General features: G+C 47.0%; 1 protein-coding gene across 2 annotated transcripts in view; it reads right to left on the bottom strand.

Annotated features, from left to right (window-relative positions):
• LOC141172555 (transmembrane protein 26-like) overlaps nucleotides 1-10444 on the bottom strand; it is a 128255-nt gene extending 117811 nt beyond the window's left edge. Inside the window, exon 1 of one of the 2 annotated variants that reach the window (XM_073656888.1) lies at nucleotides 9838-10444. The gene's annotated coding sequence lies outside the window, so the exon portion shown is untranslated. The remainder of the gene's footprint in view (nucleotides 1-9837) is intronic. The other variant, XM_073656887.1, reaches the window with a different exon arrangement.
• Nucleotides 10445-12703: the final 2259 nt, after the last annotated feature.

Raw genomic sequence — 12703 nt, 5'->3', positions numbered from 1 at the left:
AAGTCTTTTTCTGACAAAGTCAATTAGATCCCATTTGGCTTGCTCCACCTCACCCGTCCTCCTCCCAACCTGATATCCTAAACCCGATTGTTCCCGGTACCGCGAGGGAGCGGTTGAAGTGACAGCCCTGTTCAGTGATGGCACTAGTCAGCTTCTGCTGATGAGATCTCTCCGGCACGACTCGTTTCTATCCTCTCTTTGTCCTGTCAATTGGGGCGGTTTACCACGTCGTGGGTAGGAGGGTCTTGTACATTGCCTTAATGTCGTATCTAGTCCCCGTCCTCTTCCGTAGCCGTGACACCCGAGGGACCGCTGCGCTGAATCCCACACTCGTTCACCGGCAGCCACCCGTCTTGCCTTACGGGTCTCTCATCCCGGTCTCTCTCGCTGGTTCCTTTAGCGCGTCCGGCCTAAGTCACATCTCTCTGTGTCTGGCGCCGAAATCACCTCAGGCACTGCGCGCTTGGCCATTAAATTTTGAAATCCTCTGCTGGAGGTCACCTGACCAGGTCCAGCGTGCAAACTTTAAATGCTCACAAGATGGCGCTCTTTTTCCTTATTACATACATCTCGCATTGATTCTCTGAAAGACTTTTCTCCTTCTATTACATATACACTGCACAGTATCACTTCTCCTGTCCTGTATATATACTGCACAGTACCACTTCTCCTGTCCTGTATATCGTTTTTTATTTTTTGGCTGATGGAACTGTATGACAGCTTGTTTTTTGCTGGACAAGATAATGTTTTCAGGGGTACCATTTTTATTTACATTCATCTTTTTGATCGCGTTTTATTCCATGTTTTGTTTCGTGGTATGATGATACACTGTACAGTACCACTTCCTGTCCTTTATATACACTGCACAGTACCACTTCTCCTGTCCTTTATATACACTGCAGGAGACCTCGCGGATGTCGGCCATACAATTATTTCGAATGGCGAGAACCCCGTAGAGGTCTGTGGAACCTCTCGAATGGAGAACAACAGATAAAGGAGTAGACAGTCCCAGTCTCTACCATCTTTTTCTATGGCCTTCTTCAGCATACTCTTTAGCGTTTTAATCAATCTTTCCACCAGGCCATCTGTCTGAGGATGGTACACTGAAGTCCTCAGTTGGGAGATTTGCAAGACCTTCCATAACTCCCTCATCACCTTACTCATAAAAGGTGTTCCCTGGTTGGTCAGAATCTCCCTTGGTAAACCTGTCCGGGAAAAAACGTGTACCAATTCACGGGCTATACTCTTTGTGGGGGAGTTTCTCAGGGGAATGGCTTCCGGATAGCGTGTGGCATAGTCCAGGATGACCAAGATATATTGATGCCCACAAGCAGATTTAACCAGGGGAACAATCAAGTCCATGGCGATTCTCTCGAACGGAACTTCAATAATGGGCAATGGCATGAGGGGACTTCGAAAGTGAGGTGGGGGCGGTTAACTGGCACGTAGGGCAGGACCTGCAGTACTTGAATATTTCCCGGTGACACCCGGGCCAATAGAACCTCTGCATAATCGGTTCCTGCGTTTTTTTCACCTTTAGATGTCCCCAAGATATGCGAATGGGCCATATCAAACACCTTCCATCTATAGGGACCTGGCACTATTAACTGCTCCACCAGCTCTTCCCTCAATTTCGTGACCCAGTACAAAATTCCCCACTTATCATAAAATAGGGAAACCTGGTGTCAGACCCGGGTCCTGTGCCACTCCATTTATGACCGTGACATTATTGAAGGCTTCCTTCAAAGTTAGGCCCCCATTTTGGGCAGACCCAAAATTCTCGCTGGTCATCCCTAACTCAGGAATGTCAGACTCAGGGGACACTAGCTCCTCATCTCCCACAAGGACACAAAAGGGAAACCCGTCTGACTCTGGGTGTAGTGATATCTCTTCAGGGTTACCTGGTTTCTTCACTGCGCCAGCGAACCCTGGACCCTTCCCCCACAGATCCCAGAATAAACAGAAGTCCTAGCCTATAATAGGGTGCAACAATTCTTGAACGACGCAGACCTCGTGGGACTCAGTACTGTGGGCCGTTTCAATGTCCACTCTGGCATCGCCATGAATGCACCGTACACCGACTTTTTTCCCCGGGATCAGTTGGAGAGGAAGAGTGGCCATCACAAGGGTCATCAGACTCCCACAGTCTAGCAGCGCTTTTACCTGCTGCCCGTTCACTTTCATGGGACACGATTGTGGCCCCTTGCTGGGTGGACAGTTCACACTGCAGGCCGGATACGCGTAATATGAACAACGGCATCCCATGCTGCAGTCCAACTGCTTGGGAGTCAGGGGACAACGGGCGAATATATGGCCTGGGCCGTGGCACCTCCAGCAGATCACATCACCCATAGGGACCTTGGGCACCACCTCCCCTCCCCTTTGGACCTTGGATGCCCCACCCCCTTTTGGGCCTTCGCCCCCTGTTGAGACCCCCAGTATGGAGTGGGCTGCCTTCCTGCGGAACCCTCAACCCCCTGGTACCTCTCGACCAGTTCATCGGCATTCTGGGGATCACCCTGTGCAACCCAAGTCTGCATTGGTCTTGGCAGGGAGTGCACAAACCTGTCCATTACCACTCGTTCCACCATCTCGCAGGCATAGCGGACTCCGGCTGCAGCCACTTCTGGACCAGGTAAAACAGGTCAAACATTTGGGAGCGAGGGGGTTTATCCCAGTAATACGCCCAGCGGTTGACCCGCTGTGCCCTAACAGTCATCATCACCTCTAAGCAAGCCAGAATCTCAGTCTTTAGCTTGTCATACTACTTAACGTCCTGCAAAGCTAGATCATAGTACCCTTTCTGGGGCTCCCCAGTCAGGTATGGCACCAGCACCTCTGACCACTGCTCTGGCGGAAGTCTCTCTCTCGGCGACCCTTTCAAACATCATCAGAAAGGCCTCTATATCATCCCCTGGGGTCATTTTCTGCAGGGATCCCCTTACCGCCTTCCGGATGGAAAAATCGCCCACTGACATTGTCGTCGGAGCTGTTGCCGAGCCACGAATCGTCTGTTAGCAAATCGATCTGCTGCTGCTGTTGTCAGCACTGGTCCTGTTGGGCCTGCTGCTGGAGCTGGATCTGCTGCATCAGCAATTTGGTGGTCTCCTATTGCGCCATATGCTGTTGATGCTGAATTTGCAACAGATGCTTGAGTAGGTCCTCCATTTTGTCCGGTGTCACTTGCTGGCTAATGGCAGACTTCACCCAGGACATGCGGTTCTTTACTATAGCAGTCACACGTGTCTGCTGGGTACGCTGCCCGCATTTCTAACACCAGTTGTAGAGATTGTACTCACTCAGGTGCGATATGAGGCAAACACGAGGCACGTTGCTTTAAATGTCCAGTACAGTTTATTGGCTTCATAAACTGGCCAGAAAGTAAAATGCAAATGACTCGCCCCCAGGGCCGTGGGGTACTCGGCAGCCGGGCCTTATGGCTGCTTGCAGGGGATATCACGGTGGCTGGCCCAGTCCATGACCCAGGGTAGTCAGTGCAATAAGGGGGATAGATTATAGGGGATTTTGTCGTGACGCCACCTGTGGTGTCTGGTGAAGATCACCAGCGCTCCAACAGTCCTCTGAGGCAGATGATAGGGCAGCTAGAGATGGAACGGCTCCCCACAGGTGGAGCAGGACTCAGGGCAGTGTAGATGAATGGAGGTGCGCTGGGCGTTGTAGTGCAGGGAGGGAAATGGCACCGGCGAAAGAAAGGGACGGAGGCGGTGCGGTGCAGTCATGCAAGATTTACTCACAGTTCTTAGACAGTCCACAGGTGCACAGTACCGGTGCAAGCCTGCCGCGTCGCACTGCGTTCACCGGGCAGGGGTTCAGTCCTTCCTCAGGCAGCTCAGGTGTACCTGGCAGAACCCCACTTTCTTATGTACCTTTCTAGACCGACTTCACGCTGGGTCTTTCTCCCTCCTGCCCTGCGCTTCCCACTGTGAATCCTGTTCGGGTGCTGCGAGGTCCCCCCTGTCCGTCGGAGTTGCACAGATCTGCTTGACCTTACTGGAATTGAGGTGAGGGTTTGGCTTGTGGCTATAGAAGCCAAAAGCCTCCGGTTTTTCCAGCCGGGGCTTGAAGCTGCACGACTGGGCCAGGGGCCGGTCCCCTTCTTGCGGCCTAGATCCTCCTGACACTTGGCAGGTTCGGGGTGTATGGGTGCCGCCTGCACTCGCCGTACCCCCTAGGATCCCCTCTGCAGAACGGAGCTTACTCCCTGCCCCCCTCCTGGGCTTCTGTCCCGGGCCCTTGTGGTGGAGCAGAGCTCCTAAAGAGACTCTGCTCCCGGACTGTTCCTACCCAACCACACATTGTACTCCAACTGCTACCGTTAAGATGTCTACCCTTTATATATCTTTTCTGTATGAGTGCTCCCCTAAACTACTTCCTCCACCCACACCCACTACTGGTTCCCCCTACCTTTGGGTTCCCCCCACCCCAGCCAGGGTCAGGGCTCAGCAGAAACTACATTGCGTCTTGCCCCTCCTGCTGGCCTGGGGTAGTGTAGTGTTGGATGCAGGTGTTGGGGTTCCGTGCAGCACTCCCTCCTTACCTGAGAGAAGGGAGACACCACACCTCTGGGTGAGGTGCAGTACCTCTGTGGCGACTGAACCCTCAGGGGCGCCACACAAACAAGCAGTCTTCAGTGCAGGCAAAAAGCAAAGTAAACAGTCCTTTTAGCAAAAGTCTCTGGTTAGCCAGCGTTGTGGTCACATAGGCTAGTGTAGCATCCAGTACACGACCCAGTCTGGAGCAACCACACACGGAGGCCTTCTCCCTCCAGACCAACAGACTATGTGCCAAACAACAGCCTCCATTATATAGGCTGGTAACCACACCCAGAGGTGAGGTATGTGGGTTGCTGGACCCGCCCATTCTCTCCTAGTAACCCGGCTTCCAGGTGCGCCAACTAGACTTCTTAGTGCATGCGTGCACTAGAGAAACACTCCGGGTTACATCACAGAGACTAGCCACCTCTGTGATACATACCGCCCATCGACTACGCGACCATTAGCCACCTTACAATACACTGCACAGTACCACTCCTCATGTCCTATATATATATATATATATATATATATATACACAGTGTATATGTAGCACCCTGAGGACTCGGCTGCTACAGGGGTATTACACCTCAAGCCAGAGGTGTGGTATTCCACTCCCGGGTAAGGATGGAGTGTGGGACTGAGCTCAGATAGCTGCATACACTACATACATCCCATTTCCGGGGGACAGACCGACGGTACTCCCACCAGTATATGTGCAGGTACGACAGTGTCTGTCCCTGGCTGGAGTGGGAGGGGGGTGGAACATCCCAGTAGTGTAGGGGCAGATAGGGGGAGCAGTCTGGGTAAGGCTAGGAGCTCATTGGGTGCTGGTCACCTGAGCTCACACATAGAGGGAGTATATAAGGTGGGCACCATCTTAGATCAGGGTCAGTCTTCTGTAGAGGGTCAGTCAGTCCTGAGAGAGGTCCAGGAGCGCCTGCAGAGAGAAGAGAGAGAGGAGAAGAGAAGGACCCAGAGGGGGAGAAGAAGGAACCCCAAGAACCCAGTATATAACCAGAAGGGTGAAGGGTTGGCACGCAAGGGAACCGGATCCCAAATTAGTGGAGGAGAGAAACTACCCTCAACTAAGAACCGGAGGCTGCGACATTACATGTGGAGCAGCCCCTTACCAAGTCCACTAAGAAGGCACACCGAGCATAGGGTCAGGGAAGCCAAAGAAGGTTCACCCAACAGGAGACCCGAGGGAGCCGGACATAAGTGGACCCCTGGTGGGAACGGCCAGTAGAGAGGACAGTCAGAAAGGGAGCTCAGGACCACGCTCCAGAATTGCTTGGGGGTTGGCCGAGTCCAGGACCTGGTGGACGCAGCACGGCTCGGGCGGTCACTCAAGGCCAGAGTGACCAACAGAACAGCAGTAAGTAAAAACCCTGAACTGCACAGCCCGACTCTGAGTCTTCTTACCATCCACACTGCACCACCACTACCACCATCCTCTACACCTGACCCCCTGAGGCTATACCCCTCCCGTTGGGGGTTATACTACCACAGCTGCACATATACCACCAGCCTCAGCGGACCCTGCTGCAGCGGCGGCCTTTTGACCGCAAATCAACGGGTGGCGTAGTCGACACTAAGAACAACTAATAACATCTGTAAAGACTGCCACACACTGAGTTTGACACCCTGGGCACGGACCGGGTCGCCGCCACTCGGAGACTACAACCCCCATCTGATCCGGCTCCGGGTAATCCCCAAACAGCACTGGCCCAGGGGGCGCGTCATATATATAGGACATGAGGAGTGGTACTGTGCAGTGCGTGTATATTATATATATATATATATATATATATATATATATATATACACACACACACACACTGCACAGTACCACTCCTCCTGTCCTGTATATATACTGCACAGTACCACTCCTCCTGTTCTGTATATATACACTGCACAGTACCACTCCTCCTGTCCTGTATATATACTGCACAGTACCACTCCTCCTGTCCTGTATATATACACTGCACAGTACCACTCCTCCTGTCCTGTATATATACTGCACAGTACCACTCCTCCTGTTCTGTATATATACACTGCACAGTAGCACTTCTCCAGTTCTGTTGTCGAAGAGGCGTCAATATTGGTTTAGTATTTTGAATATTACTATAGCCAAATAAAAATAAATATTGGAAAACCTGTTTAAATTGATTATCCCAAGTAATGCCCTCTCCTCTGGATAGAGGATAACTGTCCAATCACTGGAGATCCGACTGTTGGGAACCCCCATGATCCCGAGACTTGGAGCTCTGTAGAGCACCATGTAAATGGAGCTGTGGTCGATCATATGCTCTGTGGCGCCATTCACATGCGGCTCTTCAAATAACTCACAATCAGTGCACACGATCAGTAATGGCTGCGGATTGCATGCAGCGCAATCCGCAGCAGCCAGATGTTACAGCATTGTGGATAGGATTTGTAGAAAACCCATGCCCACTATGCATCTCCGTGCTCCTGCGGCTCACCCGTGGACATGCGCTGAGTCTTTACAGATCGCAGCATGTCATTTTCTCTTGCGGAGACACTAGTCACCCCAAGAGAAATTATATCAATACAATGTAGAGAACGCGGTGAATAAGCATGGTTCAATGAACACACGCGGATTCACCTGTGTGAAGCGCTTTGGACGCAGCACAAAGTATACTGCGTTCAAAGTGCTGCCAATACTGAGCGTGTGCACATACCCTTATAGTATGTGGGCTGGTGGGGTTTGTGTGGCAGGACTGCTTTTTTGACCCAGTTCGGCCCTGCATAAGGCCCAGGGCGCAGGAACGTATTATTATGCCCCACATCAGAAAGGGGTTAAAGGGAACCTGTCACGTGAAAAAATGCTATTAACCAGCAGATACGGGATTAATCCTTAGAGCCCTGCTGCCAGGAGGAAATTAACCTTATACCTCACCGGCAGCGTTCAGCCGCCAGTCATAAATGTGGCGTCAGCGCGGCTTCAATCACTGCTCAGTGTATGGAGAGCGGCAGCTGTAACCATTGACTGACAGCTGGCCCTAATAATGAGCTGCCATCAGTCGCGCCTCGCTGTAAACACCTTTATGGCTGGAAGCCAAACGCTGCTGGGGAGTAATTGGTTCCTGGCAGCTGGACTCTAAGTGCAAGTGCTGGGCAGGGTCAGAACGCTACTAACCTGCAAATTAACCACTTATCTGCAGATTAACCCCTTAATGAACTGAGATATAAGAGAATAGCATCCCCTGATAGGTGAAAATTCAGCAGCCGTCACCGGTACATTTTATAGCTGACACCCAGCTGCATCAGCAACAATGTCAATAGTGACTATAGCATCTAGATGGTTAACAGAGTGTGGGTGCTTCTCTTTAACCCCATAGGCACCCTCAGATCATGATTGTGTGGTCCTTGGCAATTCACAGGCAAATAACGGCCTTAGTGTCTGCCAGCTATAGTGACCTGTTCAGACGTTAGCAACATTTAGGTGGTAAAACTATAATTTTTCTTTCCTGTCATGCCACTTTGCATACATTTCTGAAAAGCATCTGAAGGGTTGATGACCGTAGTTTTTAATCTGTTGCGCTGTTTTTATAATGGTATCACTTTTGGTGGGTTTCCAATACATAGAACCCCCATAGTCACTTCAAAACTGATTAGGTCCCTAAAAAATATGTTTTGTAAATTTCCTTGAAAAAAAAAAAAAATTGCTGCTACAGTTTTAAAGCTTCTAACACTTTAACAAAATAAAAGAACATTTTTACAGATAGAGCTAATGTAAAACAGACATGAGTTAAATTGTATTTATTAATTATTTTGTGGGTATGACTATCTGGGTTAGGCCACGTTCACACGTTCAGTATTTGGTCAGTGTTTAACATCAGTATGTGTAAGCCAAAACCAGGAGTGGGTGATAAATACAGAAGTGGTGACGTGTTTCTATTATACTTTTTCTCTGATTGTTCCACTCCTGATTTTGGCTTAGAAATACTGATGTAAAATACTGACCAAATACTGAACATATGAATGTGGTCTTATAGGGATAATCATTCAAAGTTTTAAAATTGTATTTTTTTTTTTTAATTTGTCAAATTTCTGATATTTTTCTAAACAAACGCAAAACATACCAACCTATATTTACCACTAACATTTTTTTCTATATCAACTAAGTACTGTGCTCCTCAGACCTTGTGGGGGCATCAAAAACCATGGACCAGACTTCAATGACAGTACAATAAAACTTTTACACTCCTTATCCATGAACTGTTCCAATATTTAAGGCCACAACTCTTTCTCCCCTCTCCCATACTGATAGTTCTGCTTCACGTCACTTGTCTCATCTATTGCTTTATTTCTGTGTCCTGTTGTGTATAAATGTGTGACTCTTCAGATTTTGTGTTATTCTATGCCCGATGAAGAGACTTGAGTAGTCTCGAAAGCTTGCAATTTATTTCCAACTTTTCAGTTAGCCATTAAAAAGGTATCAACCAATCTAAATATTTTTTGTGAAAAAAAAAAAACAATCTCAATATCACTGGGATATGTTGAAGCATTCCAGCATTATTGTCACATAAACTGGCACATGTCAGATTTGAAAAAAAATTGCCCTTGTCACTAAGGGGTTAATAGAGTTTTTTTTTTTCTTTTCTTTTCTCGTGACCCGTTTCCTTTAAAATGTGCCTAGTCATTAAGGGTTAAATAGAATGGAATGCATTAAGGGCATGGCTGTTCCAAAAAAAAAAAACTTGACCAAACTCAGTATTGAAATGTTTCATACAGGCCGGGCTATTGCTATTCAGGAAAATAACTGTTCTCTTTAATAGTGTCTATTTATCTTGGCATCTAACAGTGAGGCGTGCATGATACTCTGGTCGAAAACAGGATTTAAGAGGGGGACAAGCTGCAAAATTCACTCCTTTACAGCTGCTCTTAATCCTGGGCTTCTGCGCTAGTTCGTAAGGCATTTACTGGCTGTTCCAAATTCTCCTGGAATGTGTTTTTATTCCTACATGTTGGCAAAGGATGAGGTCAGTAAATATAAAAACATGAGTAAAGTCAAAACTAAGCATCAGTCACGGGGCACAATGTTGCAGCACTTTGCAGATAAATTAACGTCTGTTCTTTATCCCGAAAGCTAGACTTCCTCGTTGTTTCTGATCAAAGCTGTTGTGTTAAACGAGATATAACAGAATGGAGAGAGGGTTAATACCCCCATCCTGAATTCTGCTTCTAACCTATATTACAGACATGAAAAAAAAATATTTCCTTGCATTAATTTAGAACATCATCATTTAATGCTTACCCTCTGCTGTTCGCATTCAATCCAATATCAGAGAAATCTGCAGGGTCTTGTTCCAAATTCTGCTTTTTTAATATGTTCCAGCCCACTTAGTCAATGGAGCCAACAAATAAAGACACATTTCCAGTAGAAAACACACCCAGCACTGTGATAATAAGCTGAAAAGATCACATGGCATCAAGTCTCTGCACGTTCCTTTCGTAGAATCTTATTATTATTTTCATATCTCGACATGGACAAGACCTAAAAATATTTTCCAGATAATCGTGAGTTGTTACATAGTATCCTCAAGACTAACAAGATCTTGCCTAATTTAGTAGAGGAGTTTCAGATATCACCAAAGTTTGAAGTTTAGTTGCCCCTTCTTCTCTTTAGTTCTTCAGACAATGTTTATGTCTGTGTACAAACAGGAAGAAATCTTTCATCCACTGCCACAAACGATGAGCGTTTTGTTTACATTTCAAATGATTACTCTTCAACTCCAATTATTCTTCATAAACTTTTTCCAGGTAGGAAGGATTTATGTCTGGCCTCAGATTTTCTCTTTCTGTTTCTTTCTAAATACCTGCAAGGTAAGAAACAAGCTTTGGGAACTCGCTCTCACTTTCCCCTCCCTTACATTCTTGAGGCTGGTACACTTTTTTTTTTTTATCTAATTTTAAAGCGCACCTGTCATCTGGATTGTGCTTGGTAAACCACATACACTGTCACGTGGGCGCCGTTACACTGAGTAAAATGATACCTTTATTGATGAAATCCGTCCCTTGGTTCTTTTATAATCTTTATTTTCATTTCTGCCATAATGATATGCTCATGCTCCGGGCGGGACTTTGGGTAGAGGCTTTATCTTGTGTTCTGCTTATGTATGCCTATCTCTGGCCTCTGACAGGTCACTGTGCTTTCACTGCCTACTATTTTAAATACTGCCTGTGTAATTTCTCTGCCATAGCTGAAATTTACATATACCAAAATGGCCCCATCAACCTGCGCATGCACAGTAGCATCTTTCGGTTGCCAAGAGATGCTACTGCACGGGCGCCATGTTGCTGGAAGAAAAATAAATTTGCCTGCTGCAATATGGCCCCCGCCACCTGCGCTTGCGCAGTAGTGTTTCTTGGTTGCCGAGAGAGGCTACTGTGCATGCACGGCGTCATATTGCTGCAGGCAAATTCTTTTTCCTCTGGCAAAATGGCGCCTGCGCGTACGCAGTAGCTTCTCTCAGCAACTGAAAGATGCTACTGCGCATGCGCAAGTGGCAGGGGCAATTTTGGTGCATGTAAATTTCAGCTATGGCAGAGAAATTACACAGGAGGTATTTAAAATAGTAGGCTGGTGACTGAAAGCACAGTGACCTGTTAGAGGCCAGAGATAGGCATACATAATGAGAGCACTGCTACAGCCCCTCCCTAAAGTCCCGCCCCAGAGCACAAGCATATCATTATGGCAGAACTGAAAATAAAGATTATAAAAGAACCACTGGACGGATTTCATCAACAAAGGTATCATTTTACTCAGTGTAATGGCACCTACCTGATGCTGTATGTGGTTTACTAAGCACCATTCTGCTGACAGGCGCGCTTTAACAGAAGTTCCTTATTGAGAACTCCTACTAATAACACTTAAATTATAAGAAATATTGAAAACATCAATAATGTAGAAAAAAAAAACCTTTTATGGATTTATAAGATAAAAAGAATAGACAAATATGAGAAGGCATTTTAATGTAAAGCTATTTGCCTGCGTAATAAGGATAGGTGTTATCAGCTTTAAGTTTTAGGGATTGAGCTAAAATGAATTATTAATGCACCAAATACAGTAGATGCGGCAGTATAGCAGCTTTAATTTGTTTTGCATTAACGACTCTGTTGATTTCTTAGCCAATTGTGAAAGGAAACATCTAAGCACTGCCCTGCCGGAATCTTTTGTTTTCTTAATGATGTACGTATAGAATTACAATCACTTAATGTGAAGGAAGTGCCATTCCTCCATGTGAATTATCAATCTGGACACACATTTTTTAGTTTTGGAAAAGTAGACATTGACAGTTCCCATGCGTATTTTCTAAAAAATGCAAGTAACCTATTTTACTTAATGGGAGCAAAAGCTCATCATGGGAACGGAGCCAAAGGAGAAAGAGACCAATGAACTGTGCAGATAAAGACTTCAAAGCTTCTTCACCCAACAGATATCTGTCCCAACTCCACTATATCACAAACCCTCGGCTAGGTCTCGTCTTTGGGGAAGGCAGAGTGAGCCACAGGCTAGACCTTTCTGGCAGTCACTTGCCAAGGAGGAGAACAAAAGGATCGCTCGTTAAATTCAATCTCCCCGATCCCTCTCTCCTCCAACATCATGATCTGTAAGGCCACAGCCCCACTATCAGTATTTGGTCAATATTCGGTCTCAGGAGTAGGAGCCAAAACCAGGTGAGGAACAATCAGAGAAAAGGTATAATAGAAACAAGTCACCAATTCTGCATTTATCACCCACTCCTGGTTTTGGCTCCTACTCCTGAGAAAAAATACTGACCGAATACTGATAGTGGGGCCGTGGCCTAAGGAAAAGGTCAGGAGACCAATCTCTCCGTATTTAGAGAGTTCAGCCAACTTAAATCTAATGTGTATGGGAGTCATTATTCTACATGTAGATACAGTTGCAATGAAAATGTCCTTGCTCTCTTGGCCAAAGCAATGTTTTATCCCCATTCTCGACATATGACATGCAGTTAAGTGTAACGGGTCTGGGAGGCGGAACCTCTGGGCTACTATACAAGGGAGCGGTCCTTGTAAGGGAGCGGGTGGTGACCAGGCAGGCAGTCACAGCAGGTGACCGGGACAGTCTCTGGGTGTACGGGCAGGAGGTCACGGCA

This window comes from Phyllobates terribilis, unplaced genomic scaffold (assembly GCF_046119375.1).
Source record: "Phyllobates terribilis strain yellow unplaced genomic scaffold, ASM4611937v1 Scaffold_12__6_contigs__length_324123572, whole genome shotgun sequence".
Taxonomy (NCBI): domain Eukaryota; kingdom Metazoa; phylum Chordata; class Amphibia; order Anura; family Dendrobatidae; genus Phyllobates; species Phyllobates terribilis.
This window is presented reverse-complemented; position numbering and strand designations above follow the sequence as displayed.